General features: G+C 39.1%; 1 protein-coding gene and 1 non-coding gene across 2 annotated transcripts in view; both read right to left on the reverse strand.

Annotated features, from left to right (window-relative positions):
* The window catches only part of LOC134746521 (uncharacterized), a 699,755-nt gene that overhangs the window by 233,709 nt on the left and 444,707 nt on the right, over nt 1–21,339 (reverse strand). The window lies entirely within an intron of this gene.
* Nucleotides 73–145, reverse strand: Trnad-auc (transfer RNA aspartic acid (anticodon AUC)). The gene has a single exon. It is a non-coding gene; the product is annotated as a tRNA-Asp (tRNA).

Consider the following 21,339-nt stretch of genomic DNA (forward strand, 5'->3'; position numbering starts at 1 on the left):
TTTTTTAACAAGCAGAAACGTCTGAGCTCGATGCTATTAAGCTTAGAATAAATTTAAAAGTAGAAAAATTACTGCCTTGGGTGAGACTTGAACTCACGGCCTCTGGATCGATACTCCAGCGCTCTGCCAACTGAGCCACCAAGACCTCATCCATCTGGAGTATCGATCCAGAGGCCGTGAGTTCAAGTCTCACCCAAGGCAGTAATTTTTCTACTTTTAAATTTATTCTAAGCTTAATAGCATCGATCGCAGACGTTTCTGCTTGTTAAAAAATTAATTTAGAATGGGTAGCACATCGTAACTGGTGAATTTCCAATATGACTTGGAACTCCGGTGGCCGTTTAAGAAGTGTAACGCTCTTACGGTAGATGTCGCTAGGGTCCCCTAGACCCATATAGTGGGAAGATTTGCTGACTATGGATGAGGTCTTGGTGGCTCAGTTGGCAGAGCGCTGGAGTATCGATCCAGAGGCCGTGAGTTCAAGTCTCACCCAAGGCAGTAATTTTTCCACTTTTAAATTTATTCTAAGCTTAATTAGATAAATATCTGACATAAAGTTAAACATTACCATATATCCTACAATTTTTTTGTACAAACTTCAAGAACATATATCTTCCAGCTATTTATAAAAACATACGTTATATTTATTTTAGTAAAAAAAAATACTTCATAATCATAACCTTCTTCAATTCAGTTTTATATATTTTTTTCAAAACCAAACCATAACTTTTTCACAACCCCGTCCATCCACCATAATTAATAAGCCGATCGTGCTGAAATACAAAGACCTTCTTTGCTCATTGAAATTCGTCAAACAACTGGCCCTAGGGAGGAAAAAGATCGGAACAATGAAATAGTTTCCGACTTTGTCGCCCTTCTAGCTGCGTTCCACGCTGCACCAATGCATTTCACCCTTTTTTTAGTCGGCTTTTTATACTTAAGCCAAAATTTTGCTAATTTATATAGGTACTTAAAAAATACAAAAATCATGCTATATCTAGATATCAGACTCTGTCGATCATTAATTGTAGTGAAACAAGAAGTCTAAGAAGTCTTTTGAGTTTGCTGTCTTTCCTATCCATTTAAATTCGACTAACAAGATCGGAAAAAAAGATGATGAATAGATGGCCGTGGCTAAGCCCTTCGGTGGCCGAGGCTAGACTTGAACCGGCTTCTTCCGCTCACGCGGCTAACGTCCTGACCTATCCACTAGACCATCCGGCCACCCGCCGGTACCCGTCTCACCCGGTACCCATCCTCGTCGCCAATGAGGTATTTTGGATAATTTAAACCACGAGAGTACGTTAACACAGCTGATGCTTTATTCCGACTGGCGGTATGCATACATTATTATAGGTACCCACATATCTATACATAACAATCTTCTCGATATGCAAAAACCGGACGAAGTGCAAGTCGGACTCGCCCACCGAGGGTTCCGTACTTTTTAGTATTTTTTGTTGTAGCGGCAACAGAAATACATCATCTGTGAAAATTTCAACTGTCTAGCTATCACGGACATCACGGTTCATGAGATACAGCCTGGGGTCAGACAGACGGACAGACGGACAGACTTACAGCGGAGTCACTTAGTAATAGGGTCCCGTTTTCACCCTTTGGGTATGGAACCCTAAAAATCCAAAAATACACACAAATCAAATACTTACCTAATACCAATAAAATAATTGGATTTTTCCCTTGCTGTGAAGAAGATGAGGAAGAGGCTGCAAAGTTGGGGAACTTTTACAAAGCTTTGTTCTGCGCTACCCAGCTTTCGGGCCTACCTTCTTCGTGTCCTAAATGAAACTATAACTATCAGGTATTGGTTGGTATGATGTGCGGCATGAGAACTGTGCTAGCTGGCGCTGAATTCTTACCTGCAACAATAAAAAAATCCAATAAACACAGTGCCCTAAAAAAACATTTTAGCTGAACTCATAAAGTACCTAATTAAAAAAATAACTGAACATCAAACATCAAATATCAAACATTTATTCAGCAAATAAGGCCACAGGGGCACTTTTACATGTAAATTTTTACAAGCAATAAAATTAACCAAAAATTACAAAAAACAATTACAACTACATCTAATACTCGTTCATGATAACTATATATCTTTATGATTACTGGATACAGGCCATATCAGTTGCCATAACTGCCTGCCTGCTTATTAAATAATAAATATGGAATCAATAAAATATAAATAAAAGTCTTAATGTCACATAAGTAGTACAGAAATAACTCAGAGAGGGCAGACTCCGATGGTACGGTCATGTGATGAGACGGGACGACAACTATTCCGTAAAAACCGTGCTTAATATCACCACCAAGCAAAGAGCATCGGGTAGACCTCCGGCTTCCTGGTGGTCCACTGTCAAAAGAGACCTGAAGACGCAAAACATCCCACCACTGACAACACGGGACAGATTGTCCTGGCGCAGATGCACAAGAAGGCCCGACCCCAAATGAAGTTGGGAAAAGGGCAGGATGATGATGATGATGATGAAGTAGTACAGAAATAAATTTTGAACAATTGGCGTAACAAACCGACCTGTCGGCCTCAGTAACACATAGTTCGCGAGTCCCAACTTTTGTGTAAGCTGTAAAAAATGTCACTGTTGCAAACATTTCTTTCAGTGTGCGTTCAGGGGTGCGAAACTCCTCGCTTGGGGCAAACTCGGCTCCGTTCGGCTCAGCATTGCTCCAAGCAATTATAAAGGGGCCCACTAACTATCAGTCCGCCGGACGATATCGGCCTGTCAGTTAGAACAAATATTTGACAGTTCCGAACAACTGACAGGCCGATATCGTCCGGCGGACTGATAGTCAGTGGGCCCCTTTAGGGTTAGCACAACTTGACGTCCCTTTGCGTGCACGCCCACAGATAAGATAATGACTCGAATTTTGACAACCCTAAATAACCGAAAGGGAAAATGCCATATATTAGAAAGGGACAGCATGATTCGACCCTGAACCGCTGTCAAACTTCAGTTTTGTAGAAAGTTTCCTTTCTGTACGGTAGTACTATTTATTCTGTGGTTCAGTGTGGAACAAGCCAGCAAGAGACAGATTACCATAAATCAAAAAAGTTCCGTTTGCAGCAAAACTACACTTGGATCCGGAAGAGTTTGGGATTTATCAATTCATGCAAGTTTTGTATGACACGGCTTTCGCACCCTCGAGGGTACTCGCTCGGCACTTCTCAATATTGACTGTTGATAACTTGTTAGACATCAGGTTTTATATTGTTTAAAGAAAGGAAGGATTTAGGTCGAAACGGGTAAGTGTGGCTGCGTGATAAGTGTAACTGGGGCTGGGGGTAATTGAAACGCTATCATTTCCATACATTATGTACGTGTATCTTGGCATTTGCAAACGAATGTCATCAGCGTTTGGCTAGGTCCCATAACCTTGATACAACGGCTAAGTGTTAAGTTCGCAAATTGCGGGAATTTTTCTCTGTCACTCTAATTACGCCTTCATTGGAGTAAAAGAGGAAGATCCCCGCAATTTGCCAATTTCGGTTTTCTCGGTAGCCCCTCCTCTGGGCCTGTGAACTCGCAATGAACATTAATCAATGTGTAAACAGGCTCTTATGATTTCTAAAATATACCAACAAGCGGCATCTATAACTAGATGATTGTGGTGTCAAATGTTTGCTGTTAGGTACTAGTTATTCAAAATCTGATACAGATACTTTTCACTGAACTTCGGAAGAATGATACTGTTTAACCAATTAATGTTTTGTGTTTGAACTTTTTTAATAATAAATGATTAAATGGCTTAAATTTTTGCACGCCGAATAACTCTGTCAAACCGAATAACAAAACAAACTTTTTATCATCAAAATCTCGCTGTGATCGGCCTAATCCTACGCATTTCAAAGAGTTCAGAGCAGTTCAAACATTATCCACAAACACACAAACATGTTAAAATACAGTTACACAAACAACCGCCAAATAAATAACAACTCTAATAGCAAACACATACAGTCCAAAAGCAAATAAAGCTTAAAACGGTACGCGAGCGAAATCCGAATTCACAGTTTAAGAGATAGAATTCAAAATTCGAATTTCAATGTTTGACGTACAGCCTCAAAATTTAAATCAATTTAAACCTTGTAGTAGAGAAAATAAAGTACATAATTAGGTGTTGGGATATTTGTACATGCGAAAACATGCGAGATTAACTTTTCAACTGACAAACAAAAATATGCCATCGACAATTCGAAGGCAAAGTCGTTTCCATTTGTAAAACAAGCGGATGAATCGTGAATATTTAATGACGTGTCAAGCGATTTGTGACCTTATTGTGTGGGTGTTTGGATCGTTTTTGTGTTGTACAGGCTAGGGAAAAGCTAGGCCTGTTGCGGAGGTAATAAAGAAGTCTGTTTTGTGAAAATAATCGACTTTAAACCCATGCATAATGATGTTAAGCTACCATTTTTATGTTTTTATAAAACAACGAATATCAATGAAATTACTGACAAAGTTTCATATTAAAGGAAAAAATTAAAAATTCTACTCTTCAGGCAAGACTCGAACTTACAACCTTTCGAAACATCAGTCTGATGCCTCTTAACCAATTTCAAAAAACATTCTATATTGTGTTAGGTTTTTAAGTGAATAAAGAATAATAATTAATGTTGTATAAATATAAATATAATTATTATTAATTAGTTATTTTAGAAGATAATTGTTGTTTGCTATGCGCATCCCCCAGACGTGTAAAAGAAGAAAGGAATAATAATATTCAAATGCCCGTAGTGAGCGTCGGTAGCTCACTTGGTTAAGATTAAGAGCGATCGGACCCGTGTTCCGAAAGGTCGCTAGTTCGAATCTTGATCAGTTGAAGCAGTGAATTTTTTCCATTTTTCCTTAAACATATAAATTCTTAAAAACCCTCGCAGACGTAGGGTAAGTTTAAGAGCACGCATCCGATAAGAGTACGCTACACCAAAATCCACGAAGCTGGGATACGCACTTAACTTATGTCGTATTTTGAAGTGAACGGCGGTTAAAAGTTATATAAGTTTAAGAAGTATTTGTGAGACAAGACTGTAATTATTTTGTAAAAATAAAGTATACAGTTAAATCTCCAAGGACTTTGCCTACCGTGTTACACGAGAGCAGTTCTGGTCAGAGTTAATAGATGGTGTTGCCATCCGCACGTTTACGATATGGCAGCTGTGTGCAAGAGTACGCGCGTACTCTTAAACGCCAATGGCTGATTTATCGCAGAATCTACCGTTGGTAAAAGAATATCGAGAATGAGAGATAGCTCAAGCTACAAAATATGCCTTGGATTTAGTTTCCGATGACATACAAATTTTCCAATCAGCTAATGATGACCGACAAAATTTACCTACGGAAAGATCTCACGAACTACAAATTGCACAGTCGGCTGACAAACAGTACAGTAATTGAGGAACATATTTTCCAGGCAGCTGCTGACTTGGTACAAAATATAGACGTCACCGTCTCACGAACGACAGACACTTCGCAGACCTTTAATGTCTGATCAGTTGCTAGTGTTGACAAAGAGAGCGCGTATCACCTGCTTGTCTCCAAATTCAAAACGTTGAGTCACCTTTTAAACCGCTCGGAGATATTGTCCCTCTACCATGCGCTGGATTTATTTCTACGCACCTAGGTCGCGCGCCTTACATGCTGGCAAGGGGGCTTTTACCTCAGAAAAAGAGCTACATGCATGAAATGCCAAAAATAGTTTCCAAAGCCCCTCTTCAAAGGACCTAAGGCTTGCAAAAGCTGTGAGGGTCAAAGAGTGTTTTGTGACCTCTGCAAGTAAAATAATGTAGTTTTTGACCCACGGACATACTGACAGACGCACGAGTGATCCGATAAGGGTTCCGTTTTTTCCTTTTAAGGTACGGAACCCTAAAAATAACTTTATTCAACCACTTAACATCTTTATTTCAGTTTTATTACAATAACCCCCCAATCCTTTTCACAAACTATGAAAAGGAAATAAGGTTACTTCGTGCCCCATTTCACAGCATATTGTGTGACACTAGAAAGGGCACAATAAAAATGGTAACGGTCATCTGAGAGGCTTTTGAACTGTAAGAATGAATGATGACGAGTCGTAAAGGGTGCAGAATCTTTAGAGGGTACGGAAAATATCGTTACGGTGTCGTATCGTGACAATAGGCTTGGCCTTATGTTTTAGTTTCCGCTGAAAATTCTAACCTAATCGTAATAATATTGGATCCCATAACTATAACCATAATAGTTTTAGTTGAATGTATTTATTAAGCTTTTGTTTCACGATTTTTTTTCATATTTTTTGGACCCGTGGTTCAACACTTAGAGGGGGGGGGACATTTTTTTTTTCGGAGCGATTATTTACGAAAATAATTAACTATATCAAAAAATGGTTTGTGAAAACCCGTTTTAAGAGCTATCCAACGATACCCCACACTACTAGGACAAAGCAAAGAAATAAAATAAAAAAAACAACATTTTTGTATGGGAGTACCCTAAACATTTTTTTTATAGTTTTTATTTTTCTATTCTGTCGCAATGCATGATTATGTATCCATGCTAATTTGCAGCTTTCTAGGACTGACGATCACGGAGCAAAGCCTCGGACAGACAGGCAAAAAGACAGACATGGCGAAACTATTAGGGTTTCTAGGTGACTATGAAACTAAAAAGGAACTAAATAGTTTGCGTTTCGTATTGTAAAAGATAATTTTCGTAGTCGTAATCGTGACGTATGAAGGAACCTACTATGCTTTATAAAGTCATCTGGTGAGAGGGTTTCTGTGTTCCGAACACAGCAGAAAGATTGCCAGCTAATGTCTACTGATTTATAATCGGAGCCGGTTTATTCGGATTAAATATATAATTATGTTATTCAAAAATATCAAAAATGAAATAAAAAAGTCTCTGACTTACTATGGCCAATAGATATATTGAAAAGGACAAGGTCCGCAAACATATTTTAACATGAAATGGAAATAAAACTTTTTTAAATGTCATTCTGATAATCATATATGAAAAAGTATTTAAAAAAAACCTAGGATTGTGCCTAAAAAAACTCATCTTCCAATAGTTCCAATGTTCATCCTTCTCCACAGATATCATGAACTGGGAACGTAACCAAATGGCAATCATTTATCGAATGATACTGATCTATCCGGGATGTTAGTTACGACGAAAAGTCGCGTTATAATTTCAAAATTTTAAGTTTCAATTCATGTTTCCTATAAACGATAATTAAATTTATTTAAGATTTTCTTAAATTTCGAATTGACCTCCAAGTCTTGTACTGAATGGTTCCCGGTTTTCAGCGCGTAATGGCTCTAAATGAGCGTGATATTGTCATTTTCCAACAAATTCTTGAATTTTCTAGCTCAAGGCGGATAGATGGAGAGCTGGCCCTGGAAAAATACATCAAAAAGTTTTACATACAAAACTTTTACTCCTTTTCTTATTATAACGATTTTTGCAAAAAATACTCGTACCAGACATAGTTAATGTTCATGCCAAGTTAAAGCCTGACCAGGAATATATGATCACGCGCCAAACTATTTTTTTCATACTATACTGAACTGTCAGGTTTACTAATGTATTGCCAAAAATCGTTTCCCAAAGTATTACTTCCCAAACTATTTTACGCAAATTATCATTTGGCAAAATTTCATTTCGCAAATTTTCATAATCCAACATAACCTAACCCAACCTAGTACATCATTTTCATATCGAAATATGGGGTTGGGAAATGAAATGGTTGCGAATTAAAAAACTTGCTAAAATTTCACTTGGGAAATGAAAATGATGCCATAAGTTTGTTGGGAAGTGAAATTTGGCGAAAAATATTTTGGCTAAACGGCGGTATCCCGAACTGTCACCCTATACATGAGAATAACAGCGCCCTCTTGACAATGATCATATATTTCTGGTCAGGCTTTACATGTAGTTTAAGTTTTTTTTTTTTAAAGAGAGCGTAATTTCGATTGCTTGGGCGGCTTTTTGGCAGCAGGTTCGCGAGATTCTAAAGGCACAATTTTAAAAAGGGTGAAAAATAACATCATGCGGCCTATGTCACGATCATGTTTTGTTATAGATCTGAGGTGTCACACATGAAAGATTTAATAATGGACAGTCGCCATCAGATATATCGGAGCGGCCGAGGAGCTCACAAATATGTGAACACGCCTTTACTGTCAAGGCGTTAGAGTGCGTGTTCAGATATTTTGGAGCACATTGGCCGCTCCGATATATCTGATGGCGAATGTACAGGTATTATTTTTAAAAATTAAAATACCATAATCCCAATTGAGCGCGGAAAACATTTCAGCGGCAACAACATCATGCGGCTCATTCATGTCACGTTCATGTTTTGTTAGGCTAGCTCTTGGTCTACCAGCATTTTCCAGTTGAAGGCGAATAGTTGGAGTCTAGCCAAGACCACTGGATCAGGATTGATACGAATACCGCTTGTTTAATCTCGGTTTAAATTGCGCCAGTTAAGTTGACGTTAGGGCTTTCGTATTGGAAGGGATTTAATGCTAAATAAACTAGCACCAACGGCGAAGTTAGGGTTCCGTACAGTAGATACTTTTAGCAACCTTTGTTTTCAGTGAATGGCAATATTGATAACAGGGTTTGATATCTAAGCCGGTGGTCGATCTTAAAATCCGCCCGATCGTAAATTTCTTGCGTAACGTTTTGACGGTAGTAACATTAAACCAATAGATAGGTAGGATAGGTTCGTTAGGTTGCTTCAGATGCCCGAAGGGCAAACGGTCCAGATATAGGAGCCCCGCATAGCGGGGCTCCGTCGACTCAGGGAACGAGACAATGATTCACACGTTTCACGATATGCCTAGGAATTTTATGATCTGGCGGATATTACGATCGGCCGCTGACATCTACGCTGAGAACTAATGATGCATTACGCATTCGGGTATAAATGAAACTCAAAAACAGAAATCAAACGTAGTATTATTTCGGAACAAAAATAACTAAATTATTTTGGTGTCCTATTGACTCTTAAAGCTTCATGGTATCTCGTAACGCTGACCTGCATTTTGTTTAATAAAATTTACCTTCTTTACCAGCAAAAAAATGAATATTTCCAATGACTTGATTAAAATACAAACGCCCACGACCCTTGTTGGAAACTGAAAATATCATATCCGGAAGGTCGGAATAAACAAGAGTGGAAATTTATCCGGAATCCCTTGAGACTGCGCCAGTTTTCTTATAAAAATATCCCAAATCTATATTTTTTGAACATATTTATTTTAAAGTTTGCGATATCTTGGGGAGACATCAAAGGCATCGCTGGATTGATGTTTTTATTGACAATAAATTTTTGTAGATATTGTAAAATGTTGAGTGACGTTCATATCTTCTAACCCTTTGTTTTTTTTAATGTGATAGTCAGGAAACGAGCAGACGAGTAGCCTGATGGGAAGCGGTCACCGTCGCCCATGGATATAAGCACCATTAGATGAGCCAGAGTTGCCGACTTTGGGACCCCTAAATATATTATCTGCTTGTTGAAAAATCCCATGTCGTAGCACAAACGAAATATGGGGTGATTCATTCCAAAATTCTGCACTTTCTGAGGAAAAAGGTTTCAAAATGATCTTAACACAGCTTTACTGAAAAACGATCTTTAAGACATTTTGGTACGCTGCTTACTGTTATATGGGGTTTATAAAGCTAATTCCAATAATAATAGGGAGGGCCCCTGGTAACTATATTTTGTAAAACTGTTTGAGTAATAAACTATTCTATTCTATTCAAATTAGCTAATAATAAGTAATTTCTTACAAATAAGAAAGATTATACGAGTTTTTGTTGCTCATAATAACTATTAAGCACGGTATTAAGAATACGATAATATTATCAATAATTTTAAGAATATTTTTAAGTACGCATGTTTCTAAAGTTCAAGGAAGCATAATAACTAATTTCATTGACAGTAAGTCTCTATTAAATACCTTTGGTGCGTCCCTTTGAATAATTGATCGGCAAAAAGTATCTACCTTTATAAACGAACGCTAAAATTAATTACTTAAATAATTTAAGCGCTTCTTTAAAATGAACATGATGCCCTTACAGATCTAGATTATCACAACTCATAAGCCCACTTTTAAATAAAAATACACCTTACAAGCCAGTAATTAAAGTCTATATTTTAAGCACAAGATCTTTAAAGAACGAGTTTTTAAAAGTAACTTCTTAATTTTTCTTAAGCAAGCGCTACAGCACGGGCTATTAGTAATTTTTGAACCATCCTATCTCACATAACAAAATAGCCCCAAACGCAACCTTATTCCGTTATATTTAAAGTTTAATTTGCATTAACATATCTGATAGAAATAGAGTTGCCAAGAATGTTTTTCTTAAGCAACGTAGATACAAAACGGTACATTTTCATTAGCTAATTGAGTTGCGTCCCTTCCGGCGGATAAACAAGGTAGGGTTGACACTTATGTGTAGTTATTTTTTAATTTCACGCTGAAGGTGTTAGCGAGAAAGCTGTATTTAATGGAGTAAAATTGAGATTATATTCCATTATTACAGTTAATTTAATGAGCTTTTGTGTTTTTCGAAATAGGTACAACAAGATATTTCAATATTAACAATATTGAAAATATTTTGACACAATTTGTTGTACACCAACCACAGCTAGGGCCATTTTTTTCGATTTTTTAATTATAAATAGATGTTTGTGTAGATGCTAATTATTATAAGAGTTAGAAGCATTTAAAAATTTGTATAAATTTTTTTTTTAGCTTATAATTTTGATAATAACCAAAAATCGAAAAGAGTCAAACGTAGGGACAAATAATACCTAAACCAGAAGAAATACATTATAAGTTAACTATACGTAGGAAGTCAGGTAGATTTGCCCAGGGTTTACCCACTAGATTAAAAAAATTTACCACAATCAAAATATTATTTACTAATTTGCCTACATGTGTCATGCCCAAACCGTTACCTAAATGCGGCAATAAAAATATTGTGACACTTTTTTTTTAATTTTGCAATTAAAACCTAAAAAAATACAGTGACAACCCTGACCGTAAATACCGTTATGAAGGGAGTCTTTTATCGCCTTTACAGTGCTTTATGCTAATCCCTGATTTTCGGATGCTGTTGACGGCTCCAGAGCTTGACGCCTATTCTGAATTAACAACTTATTTGTTAAAAATTTAAAAAAATTCTCCGCTTCCGGCAAGACTCGAACTTGCGACCTTTTGGAACACCGGTTCGATCGCTCACTAACAGCCACAAAAGCTTACCAGAAGCGTGCGAATTTTTCAATTTATTCCTTTTCGTCCACACGTCTTATCATATAGATATGTCAGTGGCAAAGTGACGTTTTTGTTTGAAGAAACGTCACTTTTGACAATGACATATCTTATCTAGACGTAATGTTTGAAGTATCTAAAAGTTCGAATAGGACCGACTGATTGGACAAGAGTCGACATTATGTCATATCTTCTTCTTCTTTTTCCTCGCGTTATCCCGGCATTTTGCCATGGCTCATGGGAGCCTGGGGTCTGCTTGACAACTAATATCATATATTATATCATATCATATCATATCGTATCATATCATATCATATTATATCATATCAAATCACATCATATCATATCATATTATGTCATATCATCATCAATAAACCATTGACGACCGGCTTCTTACTCTTAGTAGGTACATAACCCCATTTAAATACCAATTAAGTTATGACTCATTGTTAATAAACAGAGCTTACTTTAAACTGGCAAATTTTGACACGTAGTCGTCAGGAGGATAACGTGATTACATCAGAATCGGCCTCCTTGTGCTGATTGCAAACTGCCGAAACGTACCGTTTTTTGTGTAACGCCTTTTAGTTTGCTAGGTACGTTAAATGTCGGCATTTTAAGAGTGCGCTTTGGAGCGGTTAATAAATAGAGGTAGCAGTATTTATGACTGTTGTAAATATTGTTTTCGTTATCCCCATTTTATACACGGTAGCTAAAAAATAAGTGCATTCCCTTTGCCAGGGAGGTTTTGGGATTATACTGAGCAACTTTTACTATAGGACCAAGCCCGAAATCGTAAAAAAAATTTGGCTGCTTCATATATTTTGGCTAGTCCATTTTCTATGGGAGGGTAATATTTTTTTCGAGATTTCGTGGTTGGTCCCATAGTAAAAGTTGTTCAGTATAATCCCAAAACCTCCCTGGGAACGGGAATGCACTTATTCTTTAGCCACCCTGCATACATATCGGCGGCCGAACGTAAAATCAAGCACTTCATGAAATTTCTAGGCATTTCGTGAATCGTCAAAATCATTGTCTAATTCCCTGAGTCGATGCGGGGCTCCTATTTCTGGACAACTTTCCTCTAAAGAAACCTAGCCAACCTATCGTAGATACCTATTTATTTATTTATTTTAAACTTTATTGCACAGTAAGAATATACAGTGACAAAAGGCGGACTTAATGCTACACGGCATTCTCTACCAGTCAACCTTTAGTCAATCTTCAATCTTCTTCTTTTCGTGTCGTGGCTCCACCCCTACTTCTATACGATGGAAGCCCAGTAGGCAGCGGTGTTGACAGCCCTGGCTGTCGCGTCCCTCAGATCCAGTTCCGAGCAGTGGTGTGGGCATGAGGGGCACACTAGTAGATGTGCCATTGTTTGCGTTGCTGTGTCGCAGGTACACTGAGTCGAGGGGCTACGGAGCAGTCCCCATCTGGCCATGTTTTGCTTACCGACGACCAACTTGGGACCTGAGATTGTTCAATGTTACACGGGACCTTTACGATCGGCCTGATTTTACGATCGGTCGCCGACATACACTAATGACTTGGCTTCATTTCAAAACAAACAATTAAGATGCTACGATAAAACAATCGCTTGTTGGTCAAAACTTTTGATCGGAAAAACAGAGTTTTTTTATCACTAAACAAACTTCATCTTAAGATTCTTAAGCTTTTACAAGTTTGTATTGTTGTCCGTCCAAATTTGTTTTTAAAACTTGAAACAGCGAAACTGTTAAACTGTAGCAATTTGTTAAACAAAGTGCTTGATGAGTTGAAAATGATTAAAGGGTTTAAAAGAAACAAAGTATATGAAGATAATGACTAAAAATTAAGGATTTAATTATGCGCTTATATATTTATTTTCTATTAAAACAATAAATAAAGCTATAACATAATAACCTTAACTAAAAAATTTACGCATAAAAAATCTGACCTAGGTCTCGGTCGTGTGGTAGGGTACCCAGAAGGCTGGCTGCATTTCCACGCTGTATAGCTATGCTGATGCGCTGCGCGAAATAGTGACCAGCCCTCTGGTCACCGAAAGCCTCAATAAGACGCGCTGGATGCTGATAACTAGAAATCTTAAATTTAAATACCTAAGTAAATTAGGTGTTAAAGCATGATACTAAATTTTTTTTTATATTTTTTTTAAAGCAGCTGAGAGCGGTTGTAAGTGCGTTGCGGGATTCAAGATGAGTAGTTAGTTTGTGCCGGTTCTAGCCCCTCCTCCTCCTCCCGTTCTAGACCAAAACTTTTCCGCTAGGGGGCGCCACTAGTTAGTTTGGCAAAGATCCGTCAGATGGCGCCACTAGTTAGTTTGGCAAAGATCCGCTAGATGGCGCCACTTGCTAGTTCCATAAAAGTCCGCCAGAGGCGCCACTAGTTAGTTCTAAAAATATCCGCTATGAAATGTATAGATGGCGCCACTTGTTAGTTCCGCAATGATCCCCGCTAGATGGCGCCACTGTGTATGTGTAAGAGCGCCTGTTGTTATTTTCATAGCAAATCCGTTAGATGGCACCACTTGTGAGTTCCATAAAAATCCGCCAGAGGCGCCACTAGTTAGTTTGGCAAAGATCCGTCAGATGGCGCCACTTGTTAGTTCCGCAATGATCACCGCTAGATGGCGCCACTTTGTATGCGAGTTATCGATTCGCTTAATGGTTCTCGATGAAATGTATAGATGTCGCTAGAGTCAGTGGACGTGGAAGTTTTAGTTCCAAAAACATCCGCTACAAAAAGGTATAGATGAGCTGCCGTCCGAGTAGTTCTATAAAAGTCCGCAGTTAGTTACGCAAAGATCCGTTAGAGGAACCTACGTTTCAAAAGTGCGCTAAGAAATGTATAGATGGCGCTAGCAGCACTGAGTACACTTTGTAAGCTAAGTTTATAAAGGAAAAAAAAAAACAAAAAAGTGTCGGGGTGACGCGCTAGTTCCATAAAAATCCGCCAGAGGCGCCACTTGTTAGTTCTAAAAATATCCGCTATGAAATGTATAGATGGCGCCACTGTGTATGTGTAAGAGCGCCTGTTGTTATTTTCATAGCAAATCCGTTAGATGGCGCCACTTGTGAGTTCCATAAAAATCCGCCGAGGCGCCACTAGTTAGTTTGGCAAAGATCCGTCAGATGGCGCCACTTGTTAGTTCCGCAATGATCACCGCTAGATGGCGCCACTTTGTATGCGAGTTATCGATTCGCTTAATGGTTCTCGATGAAATGTATAGATGTCGCTAGAGTCAGAGGACGTGGCTAGTTAGTTCCAAAAACATCCGCTACAAAAAGGTATAGATGAGCTGCCGTCCGAGTAGTTCTAAAAAAGTCCGCAGAATTAGAGAGGGGTCACGGTAAGTTAGTTATCGATTCGCTTAAAAGTTCTCTATTAAATATATAGATGCCGCCTCGTCAGTGGACGCTGCTAGTTAGCTCAAAAACATCCGCTATGAAATGTATAGTGTAGTATAGATACCGCTAATGCCTCGTCAGTGGATACGTGCATCTACAGCGTAGCCTATGAATGACGTCATATGGCCCAGAACTGTCACTACAAAGTACGGAATTCTCAGTGCGCGAGTCCGACTCGCACTTGTCCGTTTTTTTTATACCACGTCACTTGTTAGTTAGGCAAAGATCCGTTAGAGGGCGCTACGTTTAAAAATGTATAGATGGCGCTAGCAGCACCGAGTACACTTTGTAAGCTAAGTTTGTAATGAAAAAAAAAAAAAACAAAAAAGTGACGGGGTGGCACATCCATGCACAGCACAGTGGCTAAGGTCGGATTCGAACCGGCGCTATTCTTTAGCTAACCGGGCTGACGTCTCTGATGCATGATGATGATGATGAACCTCTAGGCCGCCTCGTCACTGTGTAACAGGTTCGAATTTCGAGACTATATGTGAGCAGCAGCAGAATCATAGTGAGACTAGGTGTTGTGTGAAATTCGCGGCGAGTCCGACTCGCACTTGTCCGGTTTTTTTTATACCACGTTAGTGGCAAACGAGCAGACGGCTCCCCGCCTGATGGTAAGAAGTTACCGTAGCCTATGAATGGTGTCATATGGTCCACAACTGTCACTAAAAAGTATGGAATCCTCGGTGGGCGAATCCGACTCGCACTTGTCCGGTTTTTTTTTTTAATACCACGTCAGTGGCAAACGAGCATACAGCCCGCCTGATGGTAAGCAGTCACCGTAGCGTATGAACGCCTTGTCCGGTTACTCCGGTTCCTCTAACAAAAAGTATGGAATTCTCGGTGCGCGAGTCCGACTCACGCTTGCCCGTTTTTTTTTATACCACGTTATTCTTTGCAGTTGGTTTTGTCGCTTTTGCTTATCAAATGTATGGAGTTTGTAGTTTACCAACCGCAAAAAGGTACAACAAGTTTGTTTTCTTATAGCACGTTAGTGGCAAACGAGCAGACGGCCCCCGCCTGAAGGTAAGCAGTCACCGTAGCCTATGAACACCTTGTACTTACGGTTTTTTAATACCACGTTAGTGGCAAACAAGCAGACGGCCCGCCTGATGGTGAGCAGTCACCGTAGCCTATGAACGCCTTGTCAGCTTTTTTTAATACCACGTTAGTGGCAAACAAGCATACGACCCCGCCTGATGGTAAACAGTCACCGTAACCTATGAACGCCTTGTCCGGTTCCTCTGACTAAAAAGTACGGAACTCTCGGTGGGCTAGTCCGACTCGAACTTGTCCAGTTTTTAAATATGCCGTTATTTCCGCCTCAGTTTAGGTATTTATCTGCCGCCGGCCGACCGTCGCGACATTGACGTGACCTAAGCGTGTAAGCGCCGAATTTCGCGGCGCTTTTGACCTTTAGTGTGGATATACGTACGAAGTCACCAGCGCATTGCCGAAAGTTATATGTATATATTTTTTTTAATTATTACCTGTACCACATCAGTGGCAATCAATCATACGCCCCGCCTGATGGTAAGCAGTGTCACCGTAGCCTATGGACGCCTGCAACTTCATAGTTGCTACATGCGCGTTGCCAGACCCTTTAAACACCTACTTACTCCTTTTGAATTGGGAATGGGGAATTGCGCAATAATTTGGGTGTGTTGATATAGTTGGTTAAACCAAATTGTCAGTAAATATGAACAATAAAAACTGTACTCGTCCTTTTCTTTTGGGTGCTAGTACTAGTATAAGACAAAGGTAGTATGATTCTTTCTATAAGTTTTGAATGATTCACGGAGTTTTGAACAATTCAAAAGGTAATCACGGTCTATATCCCGGTCAATATAAGTCTAATGATTCTTTCTGTCTATGCTTGAAATGAGACAGTCCTTTGGCAAACTATAGGTAGGTTTTACTGAAATAAAAAAAGTTTAAAAGTGAATGAGTAATTATTTATTTACCAATCATTTAGTTATTTTATAATGTCCTCATACAAGGGTTTTAAAATTAATCTCAGATTACCACAGAAAATTTTCTCTTTTAATTTGGGTGTACATATTGTGCTTATCACTAATCAAATTGGACATGTTATCATAGATAGTTTTACTCAAGTCTAAACAGGTAGGTAATAGTATTTATTAAAATTTGACTGACAACAGTTAGTAGCGGCGTTAACATCTTTCAACGTATTCTAAAAGTTAATAAATATGACGTCACCCAATTTCTAGTCGACTATATATGCTAAATTTGCGTCTATCGACGGGCAAACAAGCAGACAGGTCGCCTGCAAATACTATTGTATGATTGTACTGGCGCACTTTTCTTTGCAGTTGGACTTTTGTCGCTTGTGGTTATCAAATGTATGGAGTTTGTAGTTTGCCAACAAATAAACAAACAATCAGACAGCCCGCCTGATGGTAAGCTGTCATCGTAGCCTATGGACACCTGCAACTTCAGAGTTGTTACATGTGCATTGCCGACCATGTATTTAAGTACTTGAAGACCAACTATAAAACAAGTTACATATTTGAATTACTTATACTGTTCCAATTCTCATCTTTTTTTAAAGCATGCAAAATGTTGTGTAATTCGTGTATATCTGGATTCGGGGTTTATTTATTGAATCTTTACTGCTCCATGTGCTTGAAAGTGAATTTGGCCTGCGCTTGTCTGATAGAGTAATTGGGAGAACGTTCAAAAGTCTGATTGGATATTGGTCGGACAACACAAGCCTTCTTGAGCTTACCGTGGGACTTAGCCAATTTGTGTAAGAATGTCCCTATCAAATTTATTTATTTATTGGTCATGAAACCTATGCGATGCTAGTGGAGTTGTTAGCTCATTAATTTGCGTATATTGGAGTTGACCTACTCTTCAATTTTTAGGGTTCCGCACCCAAAGGGTAAAAACGGGGCGCTATTACTAAGACTCCGCTGTCTGACTGTCTGTCTGTCCTAATACAAGTTATATCAACTTAAACGGATGATTCGACACACCGGTAATCCGCTGCATGTTATACAAATAAATAATTTTGAATTTTTGAATTTCTGTTACCACTATAAAAACAATTACTGAAAACAGAATAAAATAAGTATTTAAGTTGGGCTCCCATACAACAAACGTGATCTTTTTGCCGTTTTTTGCTTAATGGTACGGGACCCTTCGTGCACGTGTCCGACTCGCACTTGGCCGGTTTTTAATATTGAACCTAGCATTTAATATAGATAGACGTGGCGTTCGCGTGCACCCGTGGTCATGCAATGTGGCGAAATTAAAAACACGTTTTAAGATTCATGACAACATACCAAACATAACTTTACATGATTTGGTCGGGTTCTTTGTTACCCACCATAAACCATACTAAATTAATTGTGGTGAATAAAAAAATGTGAGACTGTGACAAGGACAGGCAATAATAACGCTTTCTCTGCTACTCCTACTGAAAGATACATAAGACTATCCCGTTTGGTCATGTATAGGTTATGTTCCAATTAGGCTATCATAAATGAGACCACAATACCGGCAACCTGCAGCTGGCGCATACGCATTCTACAATTAATTTAAAAAATAAAAAAATAACAATGGAGTACGTCATTGAACTCGTTGTGAGGCTGTGGTTCAGTAACAAGGGGTTGGGGTACAATTATAAATGCGGAGATAACGACGAAACAAATATTGCATTCATCTCAGCAATCGAGGCGCTAGCACCTGACGTGGACATTTACAAGTGGGAAGCGGCCCGGAGCGATCTCAAGAAGCTAATCAAAGAACTTCTGGAGCAGAGGTCCATCCTCCAGTTACACTCGGGATACCATGCGGAGGGGCTTTTGCTGGAGGTGCTAAGAAAACACAACATTAGATCATTCCTCTCAGTGCCTCTTAAACAGAAAACTTTAATCTGGAAAGACGCGGGGGTGTGGTTCGTGGAGGTGATTAACCCGAAAATCATAAAAATAATGTATGTGTTTTTTGACTGCGAATAAGTCTGTGTACCGAAATAAAAAAAAAGTTTAAAGGCGAATGACTGTTTATTTATTTACCAATTATTTAGGTATTTTATAATATCCTCATGCAAGTATGGGGAGCGGGTTTGATATCGATTTGTTAACTGCATAAAAACGCAAAATTCGTTGTTAAGGGGCTCCCTGGCATCTAATACCTTTGATTAGTTTTCTAATGTTTTTGGATCTAATCATATTAACAGCAACGGCTTTAAGCAATATAGTATGCCATATTTATTTCAAAGTTCATTGTCGATGAGATATTTGGCATCAAAGTTGAAAAATTTTAGGCCAAAAGACAAGAACTGAGTTGATCATGACTTGTGCTCTCACCCTCCAATATTCGTGTTAGTTACCTATTATCGATCCACTTAATTTTATGTAAATCGATGACATCATTAAAAAAATGCTATGCCATGATTAGTAAAATCAAATTTATCAGTTCAACTGGAACAGGAAACGAGTAAATACCCGCTAAATTAGTTGTTCCTAATTATATCGGCAACGGCGACCCTAGCTCTGATATGGCTTGCAAAACCAAACTTACTCTTTAAAACTCTGTCGCTGGGTGTGGGGCAGTAAGCTAAAGTTGACCAGAATCATTGTAGGTAGGAGGGTTTCGGCCGCGATTTACGTATCTCACGTATCGCATCAAGGTCAATGAGATGAGCGTCTTCAAAATTTTAACACGAGAACGCCATTCTTACCGCAGAGAAGCATATATTATACATTTGTTGGAAGATTGAGGCCTGTCTGCCCATGCATTATTGCATTGCCTTTCTTGGAACTCTTCTACGTACATTTGTCTCTATTAGAAGGTATTTCTGGCCTGTGTACAGTTTGGTAAAATGACATTCGGTGTACGCGTCACGTCATGTGTTCAGTGGGCATGCTAAGGGCAAAAACCCAGGCCTTGAGTTTAGTTAATGCTTGCAGAGAGCGCCATGTGCATTTGGCGTTGCAGGCTGCTTAAAGTTTCTATTGCCGTCTTTTGGCTGGTTTTGTTACACCAAACTGCGGAGGCGTAGGTGATAATGGGCCTCGATTTTGGGCCTTATGTCTGGATCTTCGCGAAATGTAGCAGGAAATTATTTACGAGGTACGGGCGTGCCACGTGGCGGTCATGCCATGTGCGTGCATCTGCGGGGCGCGGCGGGTCGGGGGGGGGGGGGGGGGGGGGGGGGTCTCACCGTCTAGACAGCAGCCCACGCATTCCACAAGCATGACGTCGTGCGCAGGTGTTCAAGTCGGCTATTATGATTATTATTTTTAATTGTGATTATTGCATCATCAATCAAAGACAAGACTGCATATTTTTAAGTATACTTTGGAGGTGGTGACGATGGGGAATAGAGATAAGGGTTTATGTTAAAACAAAAAATTGGTTTATTTTCATCAAACTTATTCAATGAAAAATATAGGTATTACACAAAATATCGGCGGCATAACACTTGATTTCAGAGTCGATAATATCGCGCTTAAAATTACAAATATGCCGCATTGTTCTGTTTTGGAGTGCAAAAACTCCAGCCGGACAAGAAATATCACACATGGAGGGATTTCATATCATAGCTTACATAGCTTATTTCATTATGCAACGCTAGATGTGTCTATCTTCAAAAATAAAAATCGTAGATGCAATTTCGACATAATTTCCTCTACTGTAAAGTTTAAATTATTGTAATGGGCGTGCCGAGGAGAAGGCCCAGGGGTTCCTGTTAAACGAGCAGTGCGTTGCAGGCTTATATTGCCGTCTTTTGGTTGGTTGGTTTTGTTACACCAGACCAGACTGTGGAGGCGTAGGTGATAATGGGCTTCGATTTTGGGTCTTATGCCCCATCTTGCTCCTGCCATTCGATTATATAATATATAACAGCGACCCGCCCGGGCTTGCATAACGACATGCATACCTACTTATGTAGATATATACATACTTATATAGATATATACATACTTATATACATAGATATTTCACAGGTGAGGGTTCCAAGTTAACTTTTGGTAGAAAGTGACTCCCTAGGTACATTATCTAGTCTGAGAACGGTATTATTTATCCATCAAGTCTTGGTTCTGTAAGCTTTTCGAGCTTTCGTTTCTTTGTGAATGGTACCATCACAGATCACAGTCTTGCTCGGATTAAAGGACAAGTCGGTTTTCTGTACACTAATTGAATATTGTGTTTAGAGCTCCTTGTCTAAGGTTGGAATATCATGTGTCGGCAGGGGCCTTTGATAATAGAGTCTATTGTATTGAGGGCCAGACATAGGGCGGTTTGCTTGTCCTCTAAGGGTTTCTGCGCCTTGTTAACCAGGTCGAGTGCAGACAGAATAGAACAGGTCACAACACTCACAACAAAACAGGCCACAACAGATCACAACAGAACAGATCACAACCAAACAGGTTAGAACAGAACAATTAAAACCGACCATACGGGCGATTGAATATGCTACAATCACTCGACCTCGCCGAATGAGTATGGTATGTGTATCGTAGAGCACAAGTCTCAACAACAACGTCTATCTGTATGTCTGTATGTATGTTCGTGATAAACTCAAAAGTAATGAAAGGATTTACATGCGGTTTTCACCTATGAATAAAGTGATTCTTGAGGAAGGTTTAGTTGTCT

The sequence above is a fragment of the Cydia strobilella genome, chromosome 13, assembly GCF_947568885.1.
Source record: "Cydia strobilella chromosome 13, ilCydStro3.1, whole genome shotgun sequence".
NCBI classification, from domain to species: Eukaryota; Metazoa; Arthropoda; class Insecta; order Lepidoptera; family Tortricidae; genus Cydia; species Cydia strobilella.